The sequence below is a fragment of the Capra hircus genome, unplaced genomic scaffold (assembly GCF_001704415.2).
Source record: "Capra hircus breed San Clemente unplaced genomic scaffold, ASM170441v1, whole genome shotgun sequence".
In the NCBI taxonomy this organism is placed as follows: Eukaryota; Metazoa; Chordata; class Mammalia; order Artiodactyla; family Bovidae; genus Capra; species Capra hircus.
This window is the reverse complement of record NW_017189524.1, coordinates 65,200-93,087: the sequence shown is the minus strand read 5'-3', so window position 1 is coordinate 93,087 and position 27,888 is coordinate 65,200. Positions and strand designations below refer to the sequence as shown.

General features: G+C 40.5%; 1 protein-coding gene across 3 annotated transcripts in view; it reads left to right on the top strand.

Moving 5' to 3' along the window:
• The first annotated feature begins 5,402 nt into the window (after nucleotides 1-5,402).
• Nucleotides 5,403-27,888, top strand: part of SYTL4 (synaptotagmin like 4) — a 59,283-nt gene continuing 36,797 nt past the window's right edge. Inside the window, exon 1 of one of the 3 annotated variants that reach the window (XM_005700158.3) lies at nucleotides 5,403-5,545. The gene's annotated coding sequence lies outside the window, so the exon portion shown is untranslated. Of the gene's footprint in view, nucleotides 5,546-6,312; nucleotides 6,410-27,888 lie in introns of those variants that run through there. The other 2 variants (XM_005700156.3, XM_005700157.3) reach the window with 2 other exon arrangements.

Sequence of the window (27,888 nt, the reverse complement as noted above, 5' to 3'; positions counted from 1 at the left end):
GACTACTGGAAAAACCATAGCTTTGACTAGACCTTTGTTGGCAAAGTAATGTCTCTGCTTTTTAATATGCTGTCTAGGTTGGTCATAACTTTTCTTCCAAGGAGCAAGTGTCTTTTAATTTCATGGCTGCAGTCACCATCTGCAGTGATTTTGGAGCCCAAGAAAATAAAATCTGTCACTTTTTCCACTGTTTCCCCATCTATTTGCCATGAAGTGATGGGACAGATGCCATGATCTTAGTTTTCTGAATGTTGAGTTTTAAGAACTTTTTCACTTCCTCTTCACTTTCATCAAGGGTTCTTCTGCTTTTCTGTGATGTGCTCTGCATATAAGTTAAATAAGCAGGGTGACAATATACAGCCTTGACGTACTCCTTTCCTATTTGGAACCAGTCTGTTGTTCCATGTCCAGTTCTAACTGTTGCTTCTTGACCTGCATACAGATTTCTCAGGAGGCAGGTCAGGTGGTCTGGTATTCCCATCTCTTTTAAGAATTTTCACAGTTTGTTGTGATCCACACAGTCAAAGGCTTTGGCATAGTCAATAAAGCAGAAGTAGATGTTTTTCTGGAACTCTCTTGCTTTTTGATGATCCAGTGGATGTTGGCAATTTGATCTCTGGTTCCTCTGCCTTTTCTAAATCCAGCTTGAACATCTGGAAGTTCAGTTCACATACTGTTGAAGCCTGGCTTGGAGAATTTTGAGCATTACTTTGCTAGCATGTGAGATGAGTGCAATTGTGGTAGTTTGAACATTCTTTGGCATTGCCTTTCTTTGGGATTGGAATGAAAACTGACCTTTTCCAGTCCTGTGGCCACTGCTGAGTTTTCCAAATTTGCTGGCATATTGAGTGCAGCACTTTCACAGCATCATCTTTTAGGATTTGAAATAGCTCAACTGGAATTCCATCACTCCACTAGCTTTGTTCATAGTGATGCTTCCTAAGGCCCACTTGACTTCACATTCCAGGATGTCTGGCTCTAGGTGAGTGATCACACCATCATGTTATCTGGGTCATGAAGATCTTTTTTGTATAGTTCTTCTGTGTATTCTTGCCACCTCTTCTTAATATCTTCTGCTCCTGTTAGGTCCATACCATTTCTGTCCTTTATTGTGCCCATCTGCATGAAATGTTCCCTTGGTATCTCCAATTTTCTTGAAGAGATCTCTAGTCTTTCCCATTTATTTTTTCCTCTATTTCTTTGCATTGATCACTGAGGAAGGCTTTCTTATCTCTCCTTGCTATTCTTTGGAACTCTGCATTCAAATGGGTATATCTTTCCTTTTCTCCTTTGCCTTTTCTTCTCTTCTTTTCTCAGCTATTTGTAAGGCCTCCTCAGACAACCATTTTGCCTTTTTGCATTTCTTTTTTTGGGGATGGTCTTGATCACTGCCTCCTGTACAATGTCACGAACCTCATCCATAGTTCTTCAGGCACTCTATCAGATCTAATCCCTTGAATCTATTTGTCACTTCCACTGTATAATCATAAGGGATTTGATTTAGGTCATACCTGAATGGTCTAGTGGTTTCCCTACTTTCTTCAATTTAAGTCTGAATTTGGCAATAAGGAGTTCATGATCTGAGCCACAGTCAGCTCCCAGTCTTTTTTGCTGACTGTATAGAGCTTCTCCATCTTTGGCTGCAAAGAATATAATCAATCTGATTTCACATTGAGTGGTCCATGTGAGGGTGTTTGTTATGACCAGTGTGTTCTCTTGGCAAAACTCTATTAGCCTTTGCCCTGCTTCATTCTGTACTCCAAGGCCAAATTTGCCTGTTACTCCAGGTATTTCTTGACTTCCTACTTTTTGCATTCCAGTCCCCTATAATGAAAAGGACATCTTTTGGGGGTGTTAGTTCTAGAAGGTCTTGTAGGTCTTCATAGAACTGTTCAACTTCAGCTTCTTCAGCATTACTGGTTGGGCATAGACTTGGATTACTGTGATATTGAATGGTTTGCCTTGGAAACGAACAGAGATCATTCTGTTGTTTTTTGAGATTGCATCCAAGTACTGCATTTTGGACTCTTTGTTGACTATGATGGCTACTCCATTTCTTCTAAGGGATTCTTGCCCACAGTAGTAGATATAATGGTCATCTGAGTTAAATTCACCATTCCAGTCCATTTTAGTTTGCTGATTCCTAAAATGTCGATGTTCACTCTTTGCCATCTCCTGTTTGACCACTTCCAATTTGCCTTGATTCATGGGCCTAACATTCCAGGTTCCTATGCAATATTCTGTTTGTAGCATTGGACTTTACTTCCATCACCAGTTACATCCAACTGGGTTTTTTTGCTTTGGCTCCTGTCTCTTCATTCTTTCTGGAGTTATTTCTCCACTGATCTCTGGTAGCATATTGGGCAACTACAGACCTGGGGAGTTCATCTTTCAGTGTCCTATCTTTTTGCCTTTTCCTACTGTTCATGGGTTTCTCAAGGCACGAATACTGAAGTGGTTTGCCATTCCCTTCTCCAGTGCACCACGTTTTGTCAGAACTCTCCACCATGACCCGTCCATCTTGGGTGGCCCTACATGGCATGGCTCATAGTTTTCATTGAGTTAGACAAGGCTGTGGATTAAAGATTTTTAATCTTATTGGATTAAAGATTTACTGAGCATGGCCCCACCCATCAGAACAAGACCCAGTTTCCCCCTCAGTCATTTTCTCCCATCAGGAAGCTTCCATAAGCCTCTTATTCTTCTCCATCAGAGGGCAGACAGACTGAAAACCACAGTCACAGAAAAAATATTGTGGAAAGAATATTTTTAAAAGAATGTGTATATATATATATGTATAATTGAATCACTTTGCTGTGTATAACAGGAATTAAACAACAATGTAAATGAACTATACTTCAATAGAAATAAGAAAAAAAGTTGAAAATACAAAAAAAGGAGGAAAGCAAATACTTCATTTTGTTCTACCACCTAGAGACAGCCACTATTGCTATTTTCCGCATTTCTTTTTAGTCTTTTCCACTCATTTCCACTAATTCTTGTGATCATATCTTATATTAAAGTTGTATTATACTTTCAGGGCTTCCTTGGTGGCTCAGACGGTAAAGAATGCTTGCAATGCAGAGACCTGGGTTCGATCCCTGGGTTGGGAAGATCCCCCGGAGGAGGGCATGGCAACCCACTCCAGTATTCTTACCTGGAGAATCCCACAGACAGAGGAGCCTAGCAGGCTACAGTCCATGGGGTTGCAAAGAGTCGGACACCACTGAGCAAGTAAGTACAGCACATACTTTCAATTAATCCTAGAGTATAAATATTTTCTTGTCATTAGGAATTATGTGTAAATATCATTTTTATTGTTTATATAATATTCTGTGACTATAAGTTACTTAACCTTTGAACCCTAAGAGTTTTTTTCAACATAATTAAGTTTTAAACAATTTTCACACAACATTAGAAAACAAATTCTATTCGAGTTCTCATAGACTATATAAGCCAGGACAGGGACATAGAAACAAGATGCAAAGGATTCATGATCTAAAGGTATTGAAATCATAGAGGGTGTATTCTCTTATCACTGTGAACCATAAAGATTTTTTTTCTAATATTTTATTATTCTAAGTAATAGTGAGATTATATCATTCTGGCAAAAAATTTGTATACCTTTCTGTTTTCTTAGGAAACATTCATTCATTCATTATATGCAGATATTAGTGAGGACTTACTATATGCCAGCAGTATGCTTGGTGCCAGAAAAGGCAATGGCACGTACTCTTGCCTGGAAGATCCCATGGATGGAGGAGCCTGGAAGGCTGCAGTCCATGGCGTTGCTGAGGGTTGGACATGACTGAGAGACTTCAATTTTACTTATCACTTTCACTCTTCACTTTCATGCATTGGAGAAGGAAATGGCAACCCACTCCAGTGTTCTTGCCTGGAGAATCCCAGGGACGGGGGAGCCTGGTGGGCTGCCTGTCTATGGGGTCGCACAGAGTCGGACACGACTGAAGTGACTTAGCAGCAGCATGCTTGTTGCAAAGTTTCTGCCTTGGGTGATATGTTGTCAGCTACTGAGATAAGGAGGAGGAGCAAATTTAAGAGAAAAGGTGGTGGGTTCAGCTTTGGATGTGTTGAGTTTGAGACATCCAAGTGGAAATGTCAAGAAAGCAGAGCTCAGTGAAGTCTGGATAGAGGTATAAAATTACCAGTGTGGTCATATAGATGGTAATTCATGCCAAATGAGTGAAAAGATCATACAGGGAAAGAGTATAGGTAGCCTAGTCCTGAGAATGTCCAGCTTTCAGAGGCTAGATAACAGAAGTGGAATCTGCAAAAGAGACCGAGGAGAGGGCAAAGGGTTTGGAGGCAAAGCAAGAGTGCGGCATCATAGATACCACAGGAAGACTTTCAAGGAGGAGGAAATGGTTAACAGTTTTAAATGTAGGGGGGAGGTCAAGGAAGATAAGCAGGGAAAACACTGCATTTATTTATTTAATATAGTTTTTCTAACACAGAGTTCATTGGTTGAGTACCTTGTTGAGCCAGTTTCAGTGGAGTGTTGGGGGTAAGGAAGCCAAATTGCTGAGTAAGAAGGGGATAGAAATTGCCCATAAAGAGGAGCTAGAGAGGTACCTAGTATGTAGGGAGGATTTTTTTCAAGGTGACAGAGACTTGAGCATGTTTAATTGCTGATGACAGATGGAAAGGACTTGAGCCTGGTTAATAGCTGATGAGAAGAATGAGGGGGAGTAGGGAGACTGGGGAGAGGGATCTATAATTACTGGGTAAATATAAACATTTTAATCTTTATTGATATATACTGCTCACATGCTTTCTAAAAGGGTTTTAAGTCAAAAACACACTCCTCCTAGCAATTATGAAAGAGCTTGTTTTGTGGCCACTTTGTCTTCATTATGTTATGCAAACAAAACAAACAAAAAACCTTTGCTTAGAGTTTCATTATGGTTCTAATTTACTCCATTTGGATCACTAGTGAGCTGAATATTTTAACCAGTTGTGTCTGTGTGTGAATTTAGTCTATGTCCTTTCCCCAAAACGTTTCTGTTTTGGACAGATACTTTTATTTGCCATAAAAGACTGAAAGGTCAAAGGATCAGAATAGCATCGTATTTTTTTCTTCCCAAATTATATGGTCGAGAGTCTTCGTCTTCTTAGCAGTACACAACAGTTTGTGGCTCAGCTGAACGGGAGACATGATGTATCATCTGAGAGAGGGACCACCTATGAAACCCAGGTCTAGTCAGACTCCTATGTCAGTCGTCAAGCTCCCTTTGCTAACCTGGGACCGCATCCCTCCAGTGCCTTAAGGATTTGGTCCTCAGAGCTCCCCTTCGGGTGGCCGGTGGTGCGGCCCCCTATCATGGAGCCCGGAGTGCTGTGCGGCCCCTTTAAGAGTCCAGCTCCTCCCCGCTCCAGGGAAAGTTGCAGCTTTTTCCGCCTCCTGGGAGGGTGAGAAGGGCCGGGCTGGCGGAGTGGGGCTGCGGTTTTCCCGGAGCGGGAGACCCTTCCCTGAATCCGGCACCGGAACGTCTCGCCCTCTCGTGGCACCTGTTGCAGGTGACAGGTAGGTCCGTGGCCCCCAGCCGTCCCTCCGCACTCGGTCCGGGACGCCTCCTGGGCCCCCAGCCCCTTTTCACTGCCTACGCGCCCCCACCCCCATCTAGGGGACCTGCGCCCTTCCCTCCCCGCTCCCCGTCTCCCAGTCTCGCTTTGTCCGGAGCTTACCCTCTGTCCCTGGGCTCCGTCCTCCTGGGCGGACCGCACCCCCACGCTTTGACTCCCGTCAGCTTGGGTGGTCCCTCCCCACCACTTTGCTTTACCTTAGTCTCCAGGCCCTTTCCCCGGCCGGTCCGTCGCCGCCGAGGGCTGTGCCCCTCGAGTCTCTGCTTCCTCCAGTGTGGAAGGCTTTTCCCGCCCTCGGGAGCCGGGGCCCCTCCCGGGAGCTGGCCCTAGGGCCGGGGGTGGGGCAGAGCTCCTAGCGGGAACTACGCCCTCCCAGGCGTCGAGTCACCTTTTCTGCGGTGTCTGGGCTCCGCATTGCTTCCGGACCTCGGCCCTCACGGCGTCCACTTCCCTGGCCTCTGCGGATCCACCGCAGGTAAAGGCTGGAGGCCGGTTGGCCCCTAGTCCTGCTTCAGTGGGCACCTTCTGCGCTTGGGGCTGAGGACCTGGCTGTGTGCTCTGGAGCTGAACCTCTTTATCTTGCCACCCTTAGGCTTCCCTGGTGGCTCAGCAGTAAAGAATCCGCCTGCCAATGCAGGATCCCTGGGTCGGGAAAATCCCCCGGAGAAGGGAATGGCAACCCGCTTCAGTATTCTTGTCTGAGAAATCCCATGGACAGAGGAGCCTGATGGGCTACAATCCATGGGGTCGCACAAGAGTCTGACACGACTTAGCCACTAACCGACAACATACAGCAGTCAGCGAGGTACGCTTCTGAAAGAGGGTTCTCAGAGCCTTCAGAAGGGACATAGAACGTTTCCATCTGTGATGGTTTGTAAAGGAGTAGAAAAGATGTCCCTCCAAGCCTTAACGTTGAGTAAGATAGTTGGAATTTGGGGTGCTAAAATCATTGGGTTAGAATTTTGGCGACTGGAACAGGTGATGTTTCTAATTAACCAAACTTTTCTTCCTGCAGTATCCTGCCTGCTTCTCCAAGACCAGAGGACCTAGTGTTCCAGAATACTGCTTTGGGCAGGGTTGATCCTAGACCTTGTACATTTGTTGCAGAAATTAGTCTTCAGTACATATTGTACCTCTTGGCTTCTTTTCTGCTTTCAGCTCCCCGCCCCTCATAAGTCCATTAATTTTAAGGTGTTAATGGTCTTATGTGTTTACCCGATGGTGTGTGGAGAGAACAATAGTTAATGCAAAGAGTTGAGGCCCTAATGAAGTTTTCAGCTGTAGTTGTAGTTGTTGGGTGTTTTTTTTGTTTTTTTGTTTTGTTTTTTTTTTTTTTTTTGCATCTGTTGGGAATTCTAATATTAAAAGACCACCAACTTGGCTTGTGAGACTTTTCCTGGCAGGGGATGAACATTTCTGATAGCATAATTTCAGGTGCCTCTCACTAGGTCAGAGCAGTGAAATGGAGTTTGGAAGCCTGTTCAGGGATAATTGGTCTGTGAGTGTATGTGACATTTCTGATTGATGCTTTCTGTGCTTTTCCCCTTAAAGCTGCTACTGATCAGGGTTGTTAGAATCCATTGAGCCAGGCGCTGTGAGAAGTTCTTTATGTAATTACCTCACACAATCCTAATGATAACTATGTGTGAGGTACCACAATTATAAGCCTGAAGGCTTAGGCTTCTCTGGTGGCTCAGCAGTAAAGAATCTGCCTGCCAATGTAGGAGACACGGGTTCGATCGCTGGGTCGGGAAAATCCCGGGGAGAAGGAAATGGCAACCCACTCCAGTATTCTTGCCTGGGAAATCCCATGGACAGAGGAGCCTGGCAGCCTAATAGTCCGTGGAATGGCAAAAGAGTCAGATATGACTTAGTGACTCAACAACAACATAATAAAAGGGGGACTCTGAGAGTTTTAAGTACCTTGATTCAAATCACCCAACTGATGAGGGCCAGAGCTGGGCCATCTGACTGCAGCTGAGCTGTATTCTTCTCCCCTATCACACCAACTCTGCTGTCTTAGATTTTTAGGAACACTAAATAGCTCACAGATGAGGGCTAAGTGATGAAAAATTTCCCTTCCAAGCTGAAGCCTAAGTTTTGGTTCTTGATTCCACCTCGGAGGGACTGCAGAGACTTTGGAGTGCTTACCTCACTGATGGCTCACCCACTTCACTTCCACTGTGGGAATGCTTGCCACATTGCCACTATAAGCACATCACCCCCACCTGGCCCTGTGTACCCAGGTGAGTGAATCTCCAGGGCTATCAGCTCAGAGGGAATTGTCCTGAAGTTAGAGAAGGTGACCCTTGATTCTAGGGATGTGTGCTTGGCTCAATTTTTTCCTTTTCCACTAGGTAGGGTGTGGAAAGTGGTCAGGATTTCCCAACAGCCAGGCCAGAATGTCTGAGGCTTAGTGTGGGCTTGTTTTATCATGGAATGGATGGACCACCTTAGGGAAGAACAGTCCATGAGAAAATTTCCCTCCTGATCCCATCTCTGGGTCTTTGCTTAAATTACTGTGTTTGTTTTTTTTCCCTCTCTTTTCTCTCTCTTTTTTTTCCCCTGAAGCGATAACTTTGTCAGCTGTACCTGCTTCCCTGCCATTGATTCCTGTTCATCAAGATTTAGCTCTAAAGTCACCTCCTTTGGAACAACCTTACTGAACACACAGTTCCTTCCCCTAAGCAGAATTTCCAGATATTCTGTGTTCTAAAACTCTTTGTTTACACCTCAGGAAAATCCCTTAAAACCTCTCTCAGTTGATTTTCCTGGAAAAGGAAATAACAACCCACGACAGTTTTCTTGCCTGGAAAATTCCATGGACAGAGGAGCCTGGCGGGCTACAGTCCATAGGGTCAAAACATGACTAAGTGACTGAGTACGTGCTGACCACAGTTGGTTTTCCATCTCAAAGGTTGTAATCTAAGACAAGGTCTAGATCTGGAGCTCCCTTTGTCTTGAGCACAAGAGATTAACAAATATTTGTACAAGGACCTGGGGATACCATCCCTTCAAGGGCCTGAGGGCAGGTGATGATGGGATTGAAGTACAGAATCTACAGCTAGGACTTTGTACTTAAATGTCACCTTAGTGAGGTCATCCCTAACCACCCTAATTAAACTTATTTAAATAAGTTTTAAAGTTTTAAGTCCTTCCTTAAACATTGTATTGATATATGCCCCTTCCCTACCTTATTACTCTAAGGTAATATTTGTGTATTTTATTCATTTTTCTTTCTTGTTATTCTTTTCTTTTCTTGTTTTCTTTCTCATTCATTTTTTTTTTCTTCTCCCTCCATAGTATAAGTTCTATGTGGGCAGAGATTGCTGTCTGTTTCATTGACCAGTGGACCCCAGCATCCATGACAGGGCCTGGCACATTGTAGGTGCTTGCTAATATTTGTTAAATGAATTAATATATGACATCACCATTGTAGGAACTGGCACTCTTTTATGTTCTCCTGGACCGGAAACTTAAGTGTCCTCAGTCTGCCCCAGGCCCAGTTCTCATACAATTCTGCTTTGAGATTGCTTGCCTGATGACAACCTTGACCTCCTTGGAAGTACTTCCTCTCTCCTTTTTTTAAGGCATGAGTCTCTGGATGGAAACTTCTAAAATTTAAAGTGGAAATGTAAAGATGCTGTGCTTCTTGTGGTCCGCACTAGGAAGAGGGTATGGCTTGTCAGATGTCTTAAGGCATTTATCCAGTGAGCTCAGTAAGAAGCTGGAGAAAGTTGCTGTGTGATAGGGAAGTGAACAGCTCAAAAGAATAAAAGATGCCTAACAAATTAAGCTTCTGGCCTCAAGTTACTCTTGATTATTGGATTATTTATTGGATTTATTGGATTATTGGATTATTAACTTTATGAAAAAGCCATTGCTGATTACTGGTTGTGTGGTACTTGACAAGTTTTATACTAGGAGAATTATACCATGTGAGGGAACCACTGTGTAACAGGAAAGAAAAAAAGTACTGTTCTATTTAAATGTTTTGAAACATTCAGAAAAAAAAAATAATAAGGCTAGAATTTTTCCAAAGACAGGCTGGAAGGAATTGGACTCTTGATACACTGGTAAATATGTGATTCTCCACCATTTAATGAATGATAGCTTCTCTGAAACTGATTTGTACAAAAAACTTCTGTCCAGCCTCTTCTGCTCAATTTATCTCCTCAACGTCTCGATACAGTGTAGTGACCCAGGGCTCAGTCCATGGACTTTTCTCTATACAGAATCTTTCTAGAAGCATTCATCCAGCCCAATGGTTTTAAATACCATCTGTCACTCCAAAATTTATGTCTCTGTCCCAGGCCTTTCTTCTAAGCTGCAGCCTCATAGATCTAATGAGCTATTAACCATTCCTACTTGGCTATCAAATAGGCATCTCAAACTTAACATAGCCAAAACAATACTCTTTAAAAATTTGTTATTGACATATAGATGATTTACAATGTTGTGTTAATTTCTGCTGTACAACAAAGTGATTCAGGTATACATATATATAGTTATGTATACATACATATATCTATAGAGTTATATATATATGCACGCATGCACACGCACGCGTGCGCGCGCACACACACTATTTTTGGCCCTGCCACACAGCTTATGGGATCTTAGTTCCCAGACCACAAATTGAACCCATGCCCTTGGTATTGAAAGTGTGCAGTCCTAACTGCTGGACCACCAGGGAATTCCCTATGCATTATTTTTTTAAACATTTTTTCCACTTTGGTTTATCATAGGATAATTGAATATAGTTCTCTGCTATATAGTAGGACCTTGTTGTTATCTATTCTCTATATACTAGTTTGCATCGCTACTTCCAAACTCCCAATGCATCCCTTCCCAACCTCCTCCCACTTGGCAGCCACCAGTCTGTTCTCTATGTCTCTGAGTCTGTTTCCAAAACAGGACTCAAGTCCTCCTCTCAAATCCCTAGTTCCTTCCCTCAACCCTCTCCTGTCTCAGTAAAATGACACCATCATCCATTCCAACCAAGAACCTACAGTCGCCATTGATTCTTCTCTTTCTCTCACCCCCTCCCTACATGCAATTCATCAGCAAATCCTGGCCCTCATGTTATTATATTCTGCCACGTCTCCATCTCCTCTGCCTGTCCCCCTAGTCCAAGCCACCACATACTGCAATAAGCATCTTTGCACAGTGCTCAATGATGTATGTAGAGCTAGGTAAACACACAGGTAATTTCTGCTGGACAGCTTTCTAGTAGGACAGTTGTTGGGTCAAAGGAAATGCACATTTTAAAAATATGAATAGGCATCAGAAAAGTGGCATCCGAGAGGATTTACACTCTCACCATTGAGAGTGCTTTTCCTCATTCCTTTGCTGAGGATGGACAGTCTTTTTAATTTTTGCCAATCTGACAATGAAAAATAGTATCTAACTGATTTAACTTTCATTTATCTGGTCACTAGTAAGGCTGAGTATCTTCATATGTGTTAGCTACTTGTATTTTTCCCGAGACTTCCCCTCAATATCCTTCCCACATTTCTCTTTTGGATTATATATTTCATTTATTTATAAGAACACTATTTTTTAGGGATATTTACCCATTGTCTGTTACACAGTGTAAGTTTTTTTTTTCTCTTTAGTCTGCCATAGTCATAACTTTGTTCATCATGTGTACCCCTCTTGTAATCAGATAAAGCATACTATAAAACATTTAAAAAGCATGTTCATTAGATTTGGCAATTAGGATGTCAGTGATGATATCAATGCAGCAGGAGGAGAGAGGCAGATTGTAGAGGGTTGGGGGTAGCATTTAGAGGGACTGATAGGGAATATGGTACACGTTTTGAAGAGGCTTGGCTCTGATGGGAAGGAGAGTGTTTCCCATAGACAGTGGAGCACAAGGGAGAAGAAAATGTTAATTTTGTTTCTTTTTAAATATAGGAGAGAGATGAACCCATTTCAGAGCTTGATTGATGCCAGGTTGGTTGATTTGGAGGATGAAGGAGGGTGGGGGCTTCAGCATGAAAGAGGTGAAAAGATGAGTCTTCAAAAAAGAGAGCTAGCTCTTGCGTTGAGACAGGAGGGAATGAGAGCAGGACTGTTGGAGCTGTGGAGAAGGAAGGAACTGTGGAAGGACAGGATTTTGGAGGCGATCCCAACTGATGAGAGTGGTGATGGGTTGGAACAGCATTTGAGAAGGATGAATAGAGGAGCCCCTTAGCGGCAAACCATCCAGATTGCCACATCATAGTGAGCCCAGAGAGGCTTGGATAACTTGAATTTGTCTCCTTCCAAGTCACAGAACTCTATCCATTCTCTCCAGAAGCCCTCATCAGCCCAGGTGTAGAAACAAAGTGGAGACTATCTAGTTTGGGGGACATTTCTGGGTGGCTGTGGCAGAAGTATCAGAGGATAGGAAATCGGACAGTGCTGCCAGAATAGTTGAACTGACGGACCATTGTGGCTTTCATATCTGAGTCTATCTAAACCTTACTTGATGTTTAACAATTCATAAGAGATGGAAAATTTCCTTGACTTCTTCATTGTTTCTTGTTTGTATCTCTGTCAACTCAGGCATAAGAATAGCTTCAGTGGGACTTCCCCGGTGGTCCAGTGGCTAAGACTCCTCATTCCCAGTGCAAGGGGGTCCAGGTTCAATCCTGATCAAGAAACTGGATCCCACATGCCACAACTAAGACCCAGAACAGCCAAATAAATAAATGTTTTTTCTAATAGCTTTAGTATCAGTGTCTTTAAACTACTGCCTGTCACTTTTCAGAAAAAATATAGGTTTATTTGGGCTTCCCTGGTGGTTCAGTGGTAAAGAATCTGCCTGCAGTGCAGGAGATGCAGGAGACTCGGGTTTGAACCCTGGGTCAGAAAGACCCTCTGGAGGAGGGCACAGCAACCCACTCCAGTATTCTTGCCTGGAGAATCCCAGGGACAGAGGAGCCTGGTGGGCTATAGTCTACAGGGTCGCAAAGAGTCCGACATGACTGAAGCAACTGAGCATGCATGCACACATGGGTTTATTTACTGAGAGTCAACAATGTGCCAGTTTCTAGACTAGGTGCTTGAGATGGAGTGTATAAAAAGGTAGATGATGCCCTTTTTTGGGAGTAGAACTTATTTCAACCAGGGAGTATATGTTTTAAAAAGGAACACATTTTATAATCAATGATTTAATTGCAATTGTGATAAGTTGTATGAAGTTTGTTTTTTTATAAATCAAATGTAAATTTATTTTAATTTTATTGGAGTAGAGTTAAATTACTGTGTTAGTTTCTATTGTACAGCAAAGTGACTCAGTTACACACATATCTACTTCTTTCAAGATTCTTTTCCCATTGAGGTCATTACAGAGTATTGAGTAGAGTTCCTTATGCTATACTATACAGTAGGTCCTTATTAGATCAAAACTGCTTTGCATTTGCTAGCGAAGTGTGAGAGTACTTCTTACATCTTCCCTTTTAAAATTGAGTGTTGTCTTTAAAATTTTGCTTAATTGATAAAGTGAAAGTGAAGTCGCTCAGTTGTATCCGACTCTCTGCGACCCCATGGACTGTAGCCCACCAGGCTTCTCCCCGTGGACTGTAGCCCACCAGGCTCCTCGTCCATGGGATTCTCCAGGCAAGAATACTGGAGTGGGTTGCCATTTCCTTCTCCAGGGGATCTTCCCGACCCAGGGATCAAACCCAGGTCTCCTGCATTGCAGGCAGATGCTTTAACCTCTAAAAAATCTTTATTACCAGTAAGTAAGAGTGAAACTTTTTTACATCTATTGGTCATTTGACCTTCTTCAAGAATTCATGCTCTTTATTTATTGTACACCTCTCTCTTCTTACTTTGAGTAGATCTTTCTTTCCATGTTTAAAACCTTTAGCTACCTTTCTCTCTCTCCTCCCTTATCTCTGGCACACTGAAATATACTTTACCCAGTTTTTCTGGCCATTCCCTCTTGATCTGCTTTGAACTTCTTTCTTACCTGCTTTGGAAATGTTGGTGTGCTTAGGGATCTGACTACATTTTTATTACTTGACCCAATAAAAGATAACATATAAGTAATCCATTCTCCTCTCCATATCCTATTTCTCACAGGTAACAATATTAAATTTGTATCCCCTTTCAGACATTTTCCCTGCCCATATGAAATATTTCCCTCCTTCCTTCCATTCATCTATTCATCCATCCTGTCTGCAGTTATATGTTACAAAATACAAACGGAATTATCATATGTAATACTGGAATGTAGTTTTTACTTAACACTTGTGGCATGCTTTCAGTGTTAGTATATGTAAAACTATCTCGCTCTCTTTTCTTGGCTGCACTGTGTGTCATGTGGGTTCTTAGTTCCTTGACCAGGGATGGAACCCTTGTCCCCTGCAGTAGAAGCATGGAATCTTAACCACTGGGCCATCAGGGAAGTCCCTTACCTCTTTCTTTTTAACAATGACATTGCATTCCATAATATGTATGTGCCATAGTTTATTTAATCAGTTTTGTATTGATGTTTAAATTGTATATTTTTTTTTGCTGGTTTAAACACTGAACATTCTTATGATATATATTTGTGCATCTACTTGACTATCAGGAGGATAAGTTTTTCAAGATGGAATGGCTCCATTAAAAAATAGTCAATGTTGCTAAAGATTCAGAGATGTCTACAATAATAAAAACTGACTACTATCCATTGGATTTAGGAGGTTGTTGGTGACCTTAGAGCAATTTCAGGGGAGTAGGGGGGGAATGCTAGACTTTGACGGGTTGGGAAATATTTGGGGTATGAGGAAGTGGAAGCAGTGGATATGGACAATTCCTTAGACAAATTTGTCTCTGAAGAGCAAAGAAAGGGTGGTAGTAGGGGAAAAATTGAAATCCAGAGAAGTTTTTTCTTTTCTTTTTTTTTTTTAAATTTAGGAAGACTTAGATGTCTTTAAAGGCTGATGGAAAGAGATAATTGATAGAGCAAAGTCCTTACCAAATAAAGTCCTTATTCCAGATGGGAGAGGATCCCAGAATGGAGTGGAGAGATTACCCTTAAACAAGAGGAAGGACATTACAGTTTTGAAGGAAAAAAAAGTGAATAGATATAGGTGACGATAAGTTTATAGATTTGGTGGCAGGAGCTTGTCTGATGGTGTTTATATTTCCCTATGATGGAAGAGGAAAGGTAATCCTCTTAGAGCAAGGGGTTGAAGTGGAGCAGGGTTAGGGATGGAGTATTGAGGTGCTTGTGGAAAGTTTGAAATACTGTGATGAACAGGAGAGCAAGCTAGGACCACAGAAGCATAGCTGGAGTGTCAGGCAGTGTTGAAGTGAGCTTGGCAACCAAGAATTCATATTGGTCATAATCCACCATATTGTGATTTTTTTTTTTTTCTCCAGCAGATCTCAGTAGTCCCAGTGCAGCATAAAGCACAACAGTTGGGCTCTTCCAAGGTTACATTTTTATTAGATAGTTGCAATGAAATGGGTTATTGAGGATGATGACAAGAGTGCAGTTGAAACAATAGAATCCAAACTGTCTAGGAAAAGAAGTGAAGACAGGAAGGAGCTGACAGAGCGGAAGTGAAAGGTCTATGAGGACTACCTCCCCGCCATGAGGTCTGAGAACTGGTGTAGGGCTGGGAGAGGTCATTGAATGAACAGGCCAGAAGGATAGGCAGCTGTAGCTACAGTGGGGTATTTGACTTAATGATGTCAAATGTAGTGAAGTCCTGGGTGATAAACTTTTGGGTGTGGCTAAGTATGATCTATGGTATTTTCAATGCTAGCTCAGTCATTCAACAAGCATTTATTGTGTGCATATTATGTACCAGACAGCACTCTTGGCACTGAAGGGCACAGAAATGAACAAAACAAAGCTCCCTCTCTCATATAGTTAATTGTCTAGTGAGGGAGATTATTCATTTTTCTAAAGTGAAAGGGCACCTCATTGATATGCTGATTACTGATTGTGTAGTTCTGTTTAGAAATAGTAGTAATACCAAGGTCAAATGTTTATGTATGTGGGGCTAGGAAAGTCCACCTAGACATAGTGCCTTGCTTTATTGTAAATTACGTTAACTGAATAATGAAAATTAATTTATCTTCCCCCCTTGGAACTTTTAAAGGGACTTCATATGCTGTGTCACAATTGAAGATAAAACAAATATATGCACATGAAATTTGAATATTTAGCAGTTTTAAATTTTTTATACTTTTTTTAGCGTTTTAAATTTTTTATACTTTTTTTAGTAGTTTTTATAGTATTTTTTACTATAACCATATGCTTTAGAAAATATATGAGCAAATTGAAATTTTGACATCTTACTATGAAATTTGAGAAATCAAATAAGCGTTCTTGCCCAGATAGAAAGTCACCATACGTCTCTGCAGGGAAGTAGCTGACAAGCATAAATATTAAGCAAATGTTAGTAATTAGAAATGATCAGTTTAAAAGATATTTATACACTGTCCCAGACTGCATTTTAAGTGACTCATAAAGATACATAGTGAACTATACATGACAACTATTTTTAGTAGTTTTTATAGTATTTTAAGCAATATTAGGATATTGTTTCTAGCTATTGACCAGATGTTGATAATACATGTACTAATCTTGTTCTAGGGATTTGATGTAATGTGTAATTATGATTAAGCATTTTAGGAGGCAAAGAGAGCCTGTACGTTAATATTGTATCTTTATTTTATAGTCTCCAATTTATACCTACTCTTCCACTTACATATACTCATATATACATTTATTAATGTTATATCTGAAGGAAATTAGCATTTATTTTATGTCTTATAGTCCTTAAATAACACTTTAAGATTATCTGCCGCATATACAGTTCAATTCAAGTTCGACTACAGGTTATTTCATTGTGTTTAAAGTTTCTGTGGCCATAGCTAGATCACAGCATCCCTAAAATTAAACAAGAAACCAAATGCATGAAATCACAGCTGCGTGTGAACATGGGTTGGATTAGTCATGAGCCATCATGATTTCTCATTTAAGGGGACTGCGTGGGTGATTTTTAGATGATGTGTCCTGCACGAAAGAATTAGATGCTAGCTAGAGTTCAGTTTAGAAATCCCCACCATCTGTGACCCAGGCGTGAGAAGAGGGTCTTCCTGAGGGGCACGCTGCTTTATCAAAGCTGGTTGACTAAGGAAAGATAATGGAGTTTCACACAGATGGTGATAAGGCTTATTAAAAAATGACGTGTCGACTCTCACTAGACTTAAAAAGTGTTGTACGCGTATAAATGACCTGGGTTTTAAAGCATTCTATTCTTTTTCGTGTGTGCTCGCTCAGTCATGTCTGACTCTTTGTGACCCTTTGGACTATAGCCTGCCAGACTCCTCTGTCCATGGAATTTTTCAAGTAAGATTACTATATATGTAGATTTGCTCCACTGGTGGGCTTGTGGGGGTCTGGAGACCCTAGCTGATGACCACTGGGAAGCCTCAGTTGCCCTTTTGTTTTGGAGCCTTGATTTTTACTCTATTTTTGTCTCTGCTCTTGCTTTTTTCCTTTTTGATACTGTTTTTTAAATTTCTGCTATCTTGTTCTATATATCTTTATATTCCCTGGTGGCTCAGATGGTAAAGCATCTGCCTGCAGTGCGGGAGACCAGGTTCAATCTCTCAGTCAGGAAGATCTTCTGGAGAAGGAAATGGCACCCCACTCCAGTACTCTTGCCTGGAAAATTCCATGGACGAAGGAGTCTGGTAGGCTACAGTCCATGGCGTCATGAAGAGTCGGACACGACTGAGCGACTTCACTCACTTCACTATGTGTCTTTATGAGTCACTTGAAATGCAGTCTGGGACAGTGTGTAAATATGTTTTAAACTGATCATTTCTAATTACTAACATTTGCTTAATATTTATGCTTGTCAGCTGCTTCCCTGCAGAGACGTATGGTGACTTTCTATCTGGGCAAGAATGCTGATTTGGTTTCTCAAATTTCATAGTAAGATGTCAAAACTTCAATTTGCTCATATATTTTCTAAAGCATATGGTTAATAATAATAAAATTAAACAGCTGTCAAAACTGAATGCTTATTCTAGACCAGGCACTATGCTGTGCCTTTTACTCATGAATATACTTGAATCCTCACAGCTTTAAGTGGCTCTTATTATTAATCACTTTTTGCAGATGGGGAAACAGATTCAGGGAGGTTGAATAACTGGCCCAAGGTCACACAGCTAAAAAGTAGTGAAGCTATGATTTGAAGGCTCTAGATCCAGTCCTTGTAGGCACTTTTCTATGCCGTACTGCTCTTAATTAGAAACCTAGCAAATCAGAACTCCAAGTCCTAGTAGAAGAGGCTGTTCTGTGTTATAGAACATCCACAGGTCTGGCAGGTTTTATCTCAGTGTTAAATCTTCAGTATGGCCCCTTTCCGTCTCTTCTGTCACTGCCCTCTGATTTGGGCTCTCATCATCTTCCCCCTGGGTTTATACTAGATTCTCCTCAAATCTATATTCTGCAAAATTTTCAGAGTGATCTAATGAGTCCTTGCCTTCCCGAAAAGTCTTCAGTCATTCCCGTTGTCCAAGGTTAATTATCCATGTCTCTGAGCATAGCATATCAAGCTCCTCCTTTGATCCCCATTTGCCTCTTCCACATCCTTCCTTACAATTTGCTATACAATATCACGCACTTCTTGCCTGTACCACATTGCTTTGTGTCTCTATGCTTATGCTTTTGTAAATGCTGTGCCCTCTACCTGGTTAACCATCTGATAGATATTTACAACCATTTCATGTGCTACTGCTGTTTCATTCTACTTCCCTTTGTCCAAGCTGGAATAGATGCCCCAACTTGGCATTCTCATAATACCCTGTGTTTATATTTCTTTGATTACCATGTTCTGTTATGACTGTCTCTCTAAATATTTCCTTTGATAGACTGTGTGTTCTTTGTGGGCAGATACTCTGCATTGTTTTGTGAGCACGGCATTTAGCACATAGTTGGCCTTCCTAAATAGTCAGCAGTTCTGTAAACAGTGCAGAATACAGAGCTCCACGTCAGGGAAAGAAGTAGAATTTCGAAGGCCTGGAACCACACAGATACCAGTACAGGAGAGGGAGATCTCACAGAATAATCTTTGGGGCCAGATACATTTACATCATTTAATCTAGGAGCCAGAAGGGACTTCAGGGGACGAGAGTGGGAGTCTGTATCCAAGAAAAATTGGAAAAATCTGAGAAACCAGACTTAGCACCTTTGCAATTTGAATCTACCTTAAATTTGTCTGAGCAACCTTGACTAGATATAGAAGACAGACACATTTTAATAAACATTTAGATTTCTTTTCTTGGACAGACATCACCTTAAAATTGAAAGGGACGATTGATAAAATAGCCAACACAGTATCCTAATGTAAACCTTTTGTTGACTGTAAGCAATGTTGCATGTCACTCGGCTGTTACCAGCCAAGAGGATGTTGTCAGTTGGTGCCTTTGTGTATAGATGGCTGGATCCAAACAAGGGGATTTAGGGAAGCCCTGCATCCCTGGGAACTTTCTTTTCTACATGGAGACTTTTGGGGGGCAAGGGTGAGTTTGGCAGACTCACCACATAACATGTTTTGGTTTCATTTCTCTATGCTCTAAAATCCTCTCTCTCACACCTTTAGATTTGAAAATAATTAGTTTTTTTTCCTCCAAAGTGGGCTGGATTTTGCTAGGTATGCTTCACTCATGTTTTGGAAACCTGCACACATAACAGGTATTAATTCTGACTGTGATAGATTGGTCTGCTTCAGATATGGTAATTGCCTTCATCACAATTAGCTAATAGAGTCCACTGTGGAATGTACCTTATGGCAGCATGATCTCCATTCATTAAGCTGCTCTGCTTGCATCTGGGCAACTGCGTTACAGTCATCAGAATGATTTATTCTTTCCTAATTAACATATAACTATATGTAAGCAGAATCATGATAATACATGGCAATTAGTAAGAATTGTTTCTCTTCACCCTCCTTTAAGCAAATTGTTTCCCAACTTTTTGATCACTCTCCGTTACCAGCAAAATTTTTGATCACCTCTAATATACTCAAGGGCTTCCCCGGTGTCTCAGTGGCAGAGAATCTGCCTGCCAAGGAGGAGACCCAAGTTCAATCCCTGGGTGGAGAAGATTCCCTGGAAAAAGAAATGGCAACCCACTGCAGTATTCCTGCCTGGGAAATCCGAAGGGCACAGGAGCCTGGTGGGCTACAGTCCATGGGGTCATAAGAGTTGGACATGACTTAGCAACTACACAACAACAACAAATACACATAAATTTATTTACAAACTATATATTTCTGACTGTCCCAATATTTTATAAGGCATTTACAAAAATAGAAGTAAAGAAGGGTATGAGATGAAACAAACCCTCTTTAAGATTAATTTTAATATTTATTAATAGTGTAACAACTGCTGCTCTCACTTTGAGAGCAGTGACACTGTGGTCCTTCATTTGAACAAAATCTTGGTTTATGGGATACAGTTACCTAAGGGTCTGATTCTAAGTTGTTTATCTTAATATTTGATTTTTTTTTAATTATTTTTTGTTGTGCTGGGTGTTTATTGCCATGCAGGCTTTTTCTTTGTTGCATCAAATGGGGCTACTGTTTGTTGCAGTCCATGGCTTCTCATTGAGGTAGCTTCTCGTGCTGCAGAGCGCAGGCTCTAGGTCGCCCAGTCTTCAGTAGCTGCAGCGTATGGGCTTAGTTGCTACACAGCATGGGATCAGGTGTCAAACCCGAGTCTCCTGCATTGGCAAGCAGATTCTTTACCACTGAGCCACCAGGGAGGCGCCTATACTTGAGTTTATGACTGTTGTAGCTGAGAAAGGATACCTCACAAAACATGTAAATCTAAAAATTAAAAAGTGCCTTGTTGGATGCACTTACTAAATAACAGTATAAATATTAATTTCAGGAAACAGTTATGCAGACACTTTGTTGTTGTTCCATCTTCTCAGCTCTCAGTATGCTGTCTTTTTGTCTTTTTAACATACGGTTCAATACTCATGGAATATCTTCATTTGGAAGGGTTAGAAGATGAAATACATCTCTTAGGTAATAAGCAACTAATAATAGAAAAAACTTCCAATCTACTCTGTATTCTTTATGAAAGCCCCTTTGATTAAAAAATATTTTACTGTTTGAATGCATTTAAAGTCTCCTACTGCCTTAGAGGTATTTTGGGAGTGTAAAGCTGCTGGTTACAAAATGTTTAGTTACATTTAATCTTAAAACTTTAAGAAGTACGTTTTTAAGTCATCATTTACATACAATAAGCTGTGCATAAAGTATACAATTTAATAAAATTTGACATCTCTGTATATCCATGAAACCATTACCAAAATCAAGAAAGTAATCATATCTATTACCTTCAGAAGTTTTCCTTTTGCTGTTTTGTAATCCTTCCTTGGAGGAACGTGGTGGGCTACAGTCCATGGGGTCATAAGAGTTGGATACCGCTTAGTGACTAAACAAACCACATTAATCCTTCCTTCCTGTTCATCTCTGTGTTATATCCCTGTTTTCTCACAACCACTGATCTGTTTTCGTCACTATACATTATTTTTCATTTTCTACCAGTTTTATGTAAATGAAATAATGTACTACTGTGTGTTCTTTTTTGTCTGATTTTTTTGAGTCAACATAATTAGTTTGATACTCGTCCATATTGCTGTCAGTAGTTCAGTCTGTTCTGTTGTTGACCAATGTTCCATTATATGGATATACCTCAAGTAAGAAAAATCCATTCACCTTTTCATGAGCATTTGGGTTGTTTCCAGTTTTTGGCTATTATGAATAATGCTGTTATTATCATTCACATGCATGTCTTTGCATGGACAGATGCTCTTGCTTTTCTTGGGTTAATACCTAGAAGTGGAAAGTCTGGGCCATATAGGAGATATATGTTTACCTTTTTGAGAAACTACTAAAATGTTTTCCAGCATGGTTGTATCATTTTATTAATACATTCCCACTGCAGTGTGTGAGAGTTCCAGTTGCTTCAAATCTTGGCCAACATTTGTTACAATTTTAGTTTTAGTCATTCTAATGAGTGAGTAGTGGCATTTCGTTGTGATTTTAGTTTGTGTCTCACTAAGAATTAATGATGTTGAACATCTTTTCAGACGCTTATTTGCTATTTATATGTCTTTGGTGATACATTTGCCTAAATTTTTGGTTCATTTAAAAAGTTTAGAGGTTTTTTTGTCTCCAAAATCTTTATTTAAGTAAAGATAAACATTAACACACATAAAGCATTGATTTTTCTTGGCTCTTGTGTCCCAATCCTGTGTTTCTTTTTTTTGGTGGGGGTGATTAGCAAGAACTACTCTTTTTTTGAATTGGAGCATAATTGCTGTACAGTGTTGTGTTTCTGCTGTACAACAGCATGAATCAGCCAAAAGTGTACGTATATAGCCTCCCACTGGAGCCTCCCATCCCTCTAGGTCGTCACAGAGCACTGAGCTGAGCTCCCAGTGCTATACAGAAGCCTCACACTAGCTAGCTATTTTACGCAGGGTAGTGTATATATGTCAGTGCTGGTCTCTCAATTTGTCCCACCCTCTCCTTACCCCACACCATGTCTGTTCTCTACATCTGCATCTCTATTCCTGCCCTGCAAATTGGTTCATCAGTACTGTTTTCTAGATTCCATATATATGCATTAATATGCTATATTTGCTTTACCCATTCTGCTAACTTCACTCTATATGGCAGATGATAAGTTCATCCATATCACTACAAATGACAAATTTCATTCCTTTTCATGGCTGAGTAATATTCTATTGTATATACATACCACTTCTTCTTTATCCATTCATCTGTTGCGGGACATCTAGGCTGCTTTTATGTCCTGGCTGTTGTAAATAGCGCTGCCATGAACACTGGGGTACATGTTTCTTTTTGAATTACGGTTTTCTCAGGGTGTATTCCCAGTAGTGGGATTGCTGGGTCATATGGTGGTTTTAATTTTAGTTTTTTAAGGAATCTCCATACTGTTATCCATAGTGGTTGTATCAATTTACATTTCTACCAACAGTGCAAGAGGGTACCTTTTTCTCCACAGCCTCTCCAGCATTTACTGTTTGTAGATTTTTAAATGATGATGGCTGTTCTGACTGGTATGAGGTGATACCACATTGTAGAATGTAGAGTTTTGAGAGTGCCTTACATGTTCTGGATACAAGTCATTATCGGATATACTGTTTACAAATATTTTCTTCCAGTATATATAGTTTTTTTTTAAATTTTCTTATTAGCATTTTTCAAAGAGCACAGTTTTTAGTTTATGTTTTAGCAAGTTCTGGATCACATTTTTGGTATTATATCTAAGAAATCTCTGCATTTTTTGCATATGTCTACCCAGTTTTCTCAGCACCATTTGTTGGAAAGACTGTCACTTCTCCACTGATTTCCCATGCATCTTTAAAAAAAATAATTTTATTTTTGACTGTGCTGGGTCTTCATCGTTGCATGCAGGTTTTCTCTAGTTGCGGTGAGTGAGGCCTACTCTGTGTTGCTGTGTGCAGGCTTCTCATTGTGGTAGCTGCTCTTGTTGTGGTGCACAAGCTCTAGGCGGGTGGGCTTTAGTAGTGGTGCTTTGCCTCAGTAGTTCTAGCACATGGGCCTAGTTATTCCACGGCATGTGGGATCTTCCTGGACTAGGGATTGAACCCATGTCCCTTGCATTGGTAGGCAAATTCTTAACCACTGGATTACCAAGGAAGCCCCTCCCTTACATCTTTATCAGAAATTAAGGAACTATAAACATAAGGATTTATTTCTAGACTCTGTTCTCTTCCAGTGTCTACCTGTATGCTACTAAAACACTCCCTTGATTACTGTAGATTTATAATAAGTCTTGAAAACAGATTGTGTAACTCTTCTAATTTGGTTCTGTATATGTCTTGAACGTCACAATATGTTTTATAAATTGTTTTGCTTTAAGGAGTCAATTATATTTTTAAAGGAAACATAAATAAGAAAATAATATTTTTTACGTGCATATTTTGGAGTAGGAAATGGCAACCAACTCCAGTATTCTTGCTTGGAAAATTCCATGGGCAGAGAAGCCTGGTGAGCTACAGTCCACGGGATCGCACAGAGTCGGACACGACTGAAGCGACTTGGCAGCAGCAGCAGCAGTGTTCTTCATTAGTTTTTATAGATCCGTATTTCTATTATTTCTATCTGGTATTATTTTTCTTCTGCCTGAAGGACTTCCTTTAAAGTTTTTTATAGTTGCAGATCTGATTGTGATTAATTCTTTCAATTTCTACATAAAAAAAAGTCTTTATTTCACCTCTGTTTCTGAATGACATTTCACTGGGTTTAGAATTCTAGGTTGGCAGATAATTTCCTTTCAGTGTTTCAGAGATGTTCCACTGTCTTCTCGTTTGCATTGTTTCCAGTGGTAAATTTACTTTCATCATTATCTTTATTCTTCTGAGTATGGTATGTTGTTTCTCTCCTGCCTCCCACCTGCTGGCTGCTTTTAAGAATTTCTCATTATGTCTGGTTTTAAAAATTTTGACTATGCTGTCCCATATGGTGCAGTTTTCTTTCTGCTTCTTGTGAAATTCATTGAGCTTCTTGGATCTGTGAATTTGTATTGTTTATCAAATTTAGAAAAAACTTGGGCCAGTATTTTCTCAAATATTTTTTCAGTGCCCTCATTTCCTTTGATGACTCCAATGACATGCATATTAGGCAGCTGAAAGTTGTTACACTGCTCATTAATGCTCTGTTTTCTTGAGTTTTTTTCTGTTTCATTTGAATAGTTGCTATTGCTGTCAACTTCAATAATCTTTTCTATTACAATGTGTAATGTGCTATTAATCCAATTCTGTATAATTTTCATCTCAGACATTGCTTTTTTAAAATTAATTTATTTTAATTGGAGGCTAATTACTTTACAATATTTTGGTGGGTTTTGCCATATATCAACATGAAGACATTGTTTTTTTATCTCTAGGTTTGATTTGAGTCTTTTTTATAAAACCTTTCATGTTTTTATTTAGCTTTTTAACATATGGAATGCAGTTATAATAACTCTTTTAATGACTTTGCTAATTCTAACATTTGTGTCCATTCTTGGTCAGCTTTTGATTAATTTTTCCTCTCAGCATGGACTGTATTTTCTGCTTTTTTGCATGCCTATTTATTTTTTATTGGGTAGTAGATATAAATTTTACCTTGTTGGGTGCTTATATTTTTATATTAGTACAGATATGCTTGAGCTCTGTTCTTGGATGCACTTGAGTTACTTGAAACAGATTAATCCTTTCAGGCTCTTCTGTTTCGATTTGTTAGGCAGTGCACAATCTAGGACTAATTATTGCCCATTATGGAGGCAAGACCCTCTGAGTACTCTGCCCAGTACCCTGTGAATCATGAGGTTTTCCAGTTTGACTGATGGAACAGGCACTGTTTCTGGTCATGTTTGAGTGACAGGCACTGTTCTTTTGAATCCTTTCAGCTAGGGTTCTTTCTCGGGCCTAGTGTAATTTCCTCACAGGCATGCCACATTGTTGACGTGTCCTTTGCTGAATATGTGAGGGAGGCCCTCTGTAGACCCTCTGCACTTCTCTCTGTGTGACTCTCTCAGGCACACTGTCCTATGAACTCCAGCCAGACTCCCATCTCTGTCACCACAACTCAGGGAGTTCACTGGGCCCTGCCTGTGTTTGTCCTCCCCGCACCATGGCCTGGACACTCTCTCAAGACAATGAGCCTGGAAAGCCAGAGGGCTCACCCTGTTTGCTTCCTGTCTCCCAGGGATCACAGTCCTCCATTGCCTGATACTCAGTGTCTTCAAAATTACCATTGTTTTATATATTTCATTCATTTGGGGAGGTGGAGGGGGTCCAGGCAGGGTAAAAATCCATTCTTGGCCAGAAATAGAAGGCCACTGACATTTTATAATCCCCAATTTTCATGAGCAGTTATAATTTGTAGCTCCATTTCAGTTCTCATTTTTCAAAAAATGCATTTCAGTTCTCATTTTTCAAAAAATGTATACATCATCATGTTTCTTGACATAGCTAGATCAGTTCTAAATATCTGTTCAAAAGTATACAGAATGACATGCAGCAATGCAAGTTTTCCATATCACTCATCAGATTCTGTGTAAAACATACTATCATTTGCAGTTTAATTCAGGGTTTCTTGGTTAAACTAATGTCCTTTGAAAGACACTGGTTCACTTTTTCATTTTCAGTGAGCTATAAACTTTGCCAAAATTGTCCATTGCCCTTGGCCCAAACAGCAAAATGCTTTTGTCGTATCATTTAAGTGGGACATGACTGATGATGGAATAGAATTTATATGCAAAACCCTCACGTAATTATTACTCATAGGTTTAGAGGAATAATTTAATATTGGTTCAGTCTTTTTGCCCTTAAGCGTGGGTCAGTTTTTCTGGACTTCTCTGTCATCTCTAAAGTTGTCAGCATAGTTGCTCACTGAAAAAAAGGCCTGAAACTTTAAACTTAAATGCAGTTTAACTCACAATTCATCTGTATTCTTTAATAGAAAATCAATGTCACTTTGTAAGACCCAGTTACATCTTAAAGAACAAATGCACATATAAAAACTGACAAAAAAACAATAGCTAAACCTTAGAATTTAGCACTCTCTCTGTTCATGTTACTTTGCTGCTGCTGCTAAGTTGCTTCAGTCGTGTCCAACTCTGTGTGACCCCATAGACGGCAGCCCACCAGGCTCCCCTGTTGCTGAGATTCTCCAGGCAAGAACACTGCTACATATTTTAAAAACTCATGAATCTTTATAACAAACCCAAGACAGTAGATATCATTTTCTTCCTTTTACCAGTGAAGAATTTGGGAGCTCCCCATGTGGCGCTAGTGGTAAAGAACCTGCCTGCCAGTGCAGGAGACATACGAAACATGAGTTCGATCCCTGGGTTGGGAAGAATCCCTGGAGGAGGGCATGGCAACCCGCTCCAGTATTCTTGCCTGGAGGATCCAGGCAGAGGAGTCTGGAGGGCTACAGTGCGTAGGTTCGCACAGAGTCGAACACGACTGAAGCGACTTAGCACACATGCACAGTTTTCTTCCTTTGACCAATGAAGAAATTGAAGCACTGAGAGGTTTAGTAGCTTGCCCAAAGTCGCACAGATAGTCATTCATGAAGTTGGGATTCATATTCAGGCAGTTGGGGTCCAAAGGCCGTGTTTTGGGCCTGACACCAGACTGCCTCAGGAATATAAAAACACTTTGCTCTCAGCTCTAGTGCCACTCTTCAGTTTCTGTGAGTGTAGCTTTAAGCATATAAATGCAAATAGATTTCTGGGTGAAGACATTCAGCAAAGTTTATTGATCTCATATTGTGCATCAGACACTGTGCCAAGTACGCTCTTGTGGGTACTAAGTCCAGATACAGTGCCTACCTTCAAGAAGGCCACATCTGGTAGAAGTTTCTAGTTTGAGCATAAGTATTACCATCTTCCCATTTACATGTGCCATGTGTGTTGCATGTTTGAGAGAGGGAGGGGTACCGATGTGCCCAACAAATTAAACACAAAAAAATTTATTTTATTTGCTGGCCACTACATGGACATTTTTTGATGGGTTCAATCCCTGGATTCGGAAGATCCCCCAGAGAAAGAAATGGCAATCCACTGCAGTATTCTTGCTTGGAAAATCCCATGGACAGAGGAGCCTGGCAGGCTACAGTCCATGGGGTTGCAAAAAAGTCAGACATGACTTAATGACTAAACAACAACAGCAACTTGATTTGTAGGTATTTGCATTACAATATTTTCCTGAATTTTGATTAATAAGTATTTGCAACTTTATAACTCTATGCACCATCTTTCCTAAAATATCTTGTTGGGCAGGAAGCCCATAAGACGTTTCATCTGAGTCTTGACACCCCACAACTAATGTGGAACAAACTGTCCATCAGAGCTCGGGTTTGGACACTCATGTTATCTGAGCTGTGGTTCTTTTCAGTGGATAATCCTTACACTTGTGACTGGATAGTGTTAGTTGCTCAGTTGTGTTTGACTCTTTCTGACTCTGTGGACTGTAGCCGCCAGTATACCTGTAATTGAATTTCAGTGAAAGACTGAAGTTTTCTCGGGCTTTGGTCTCTCCATTAAATCCTAGTACTGTTTGTCAATTGGGAGAAAATGAAAGGTCACAGGTTTTCTGTGATGCAAATCTGTCTGGCTTTCTTATTTGTGCCTCAGTGTTTTTTTAAATTCTATTTTTAAAAATATGATATGCCATTTTCCATAAAAATATATCACTTAAGTCATTGAAAATGCCTTGTT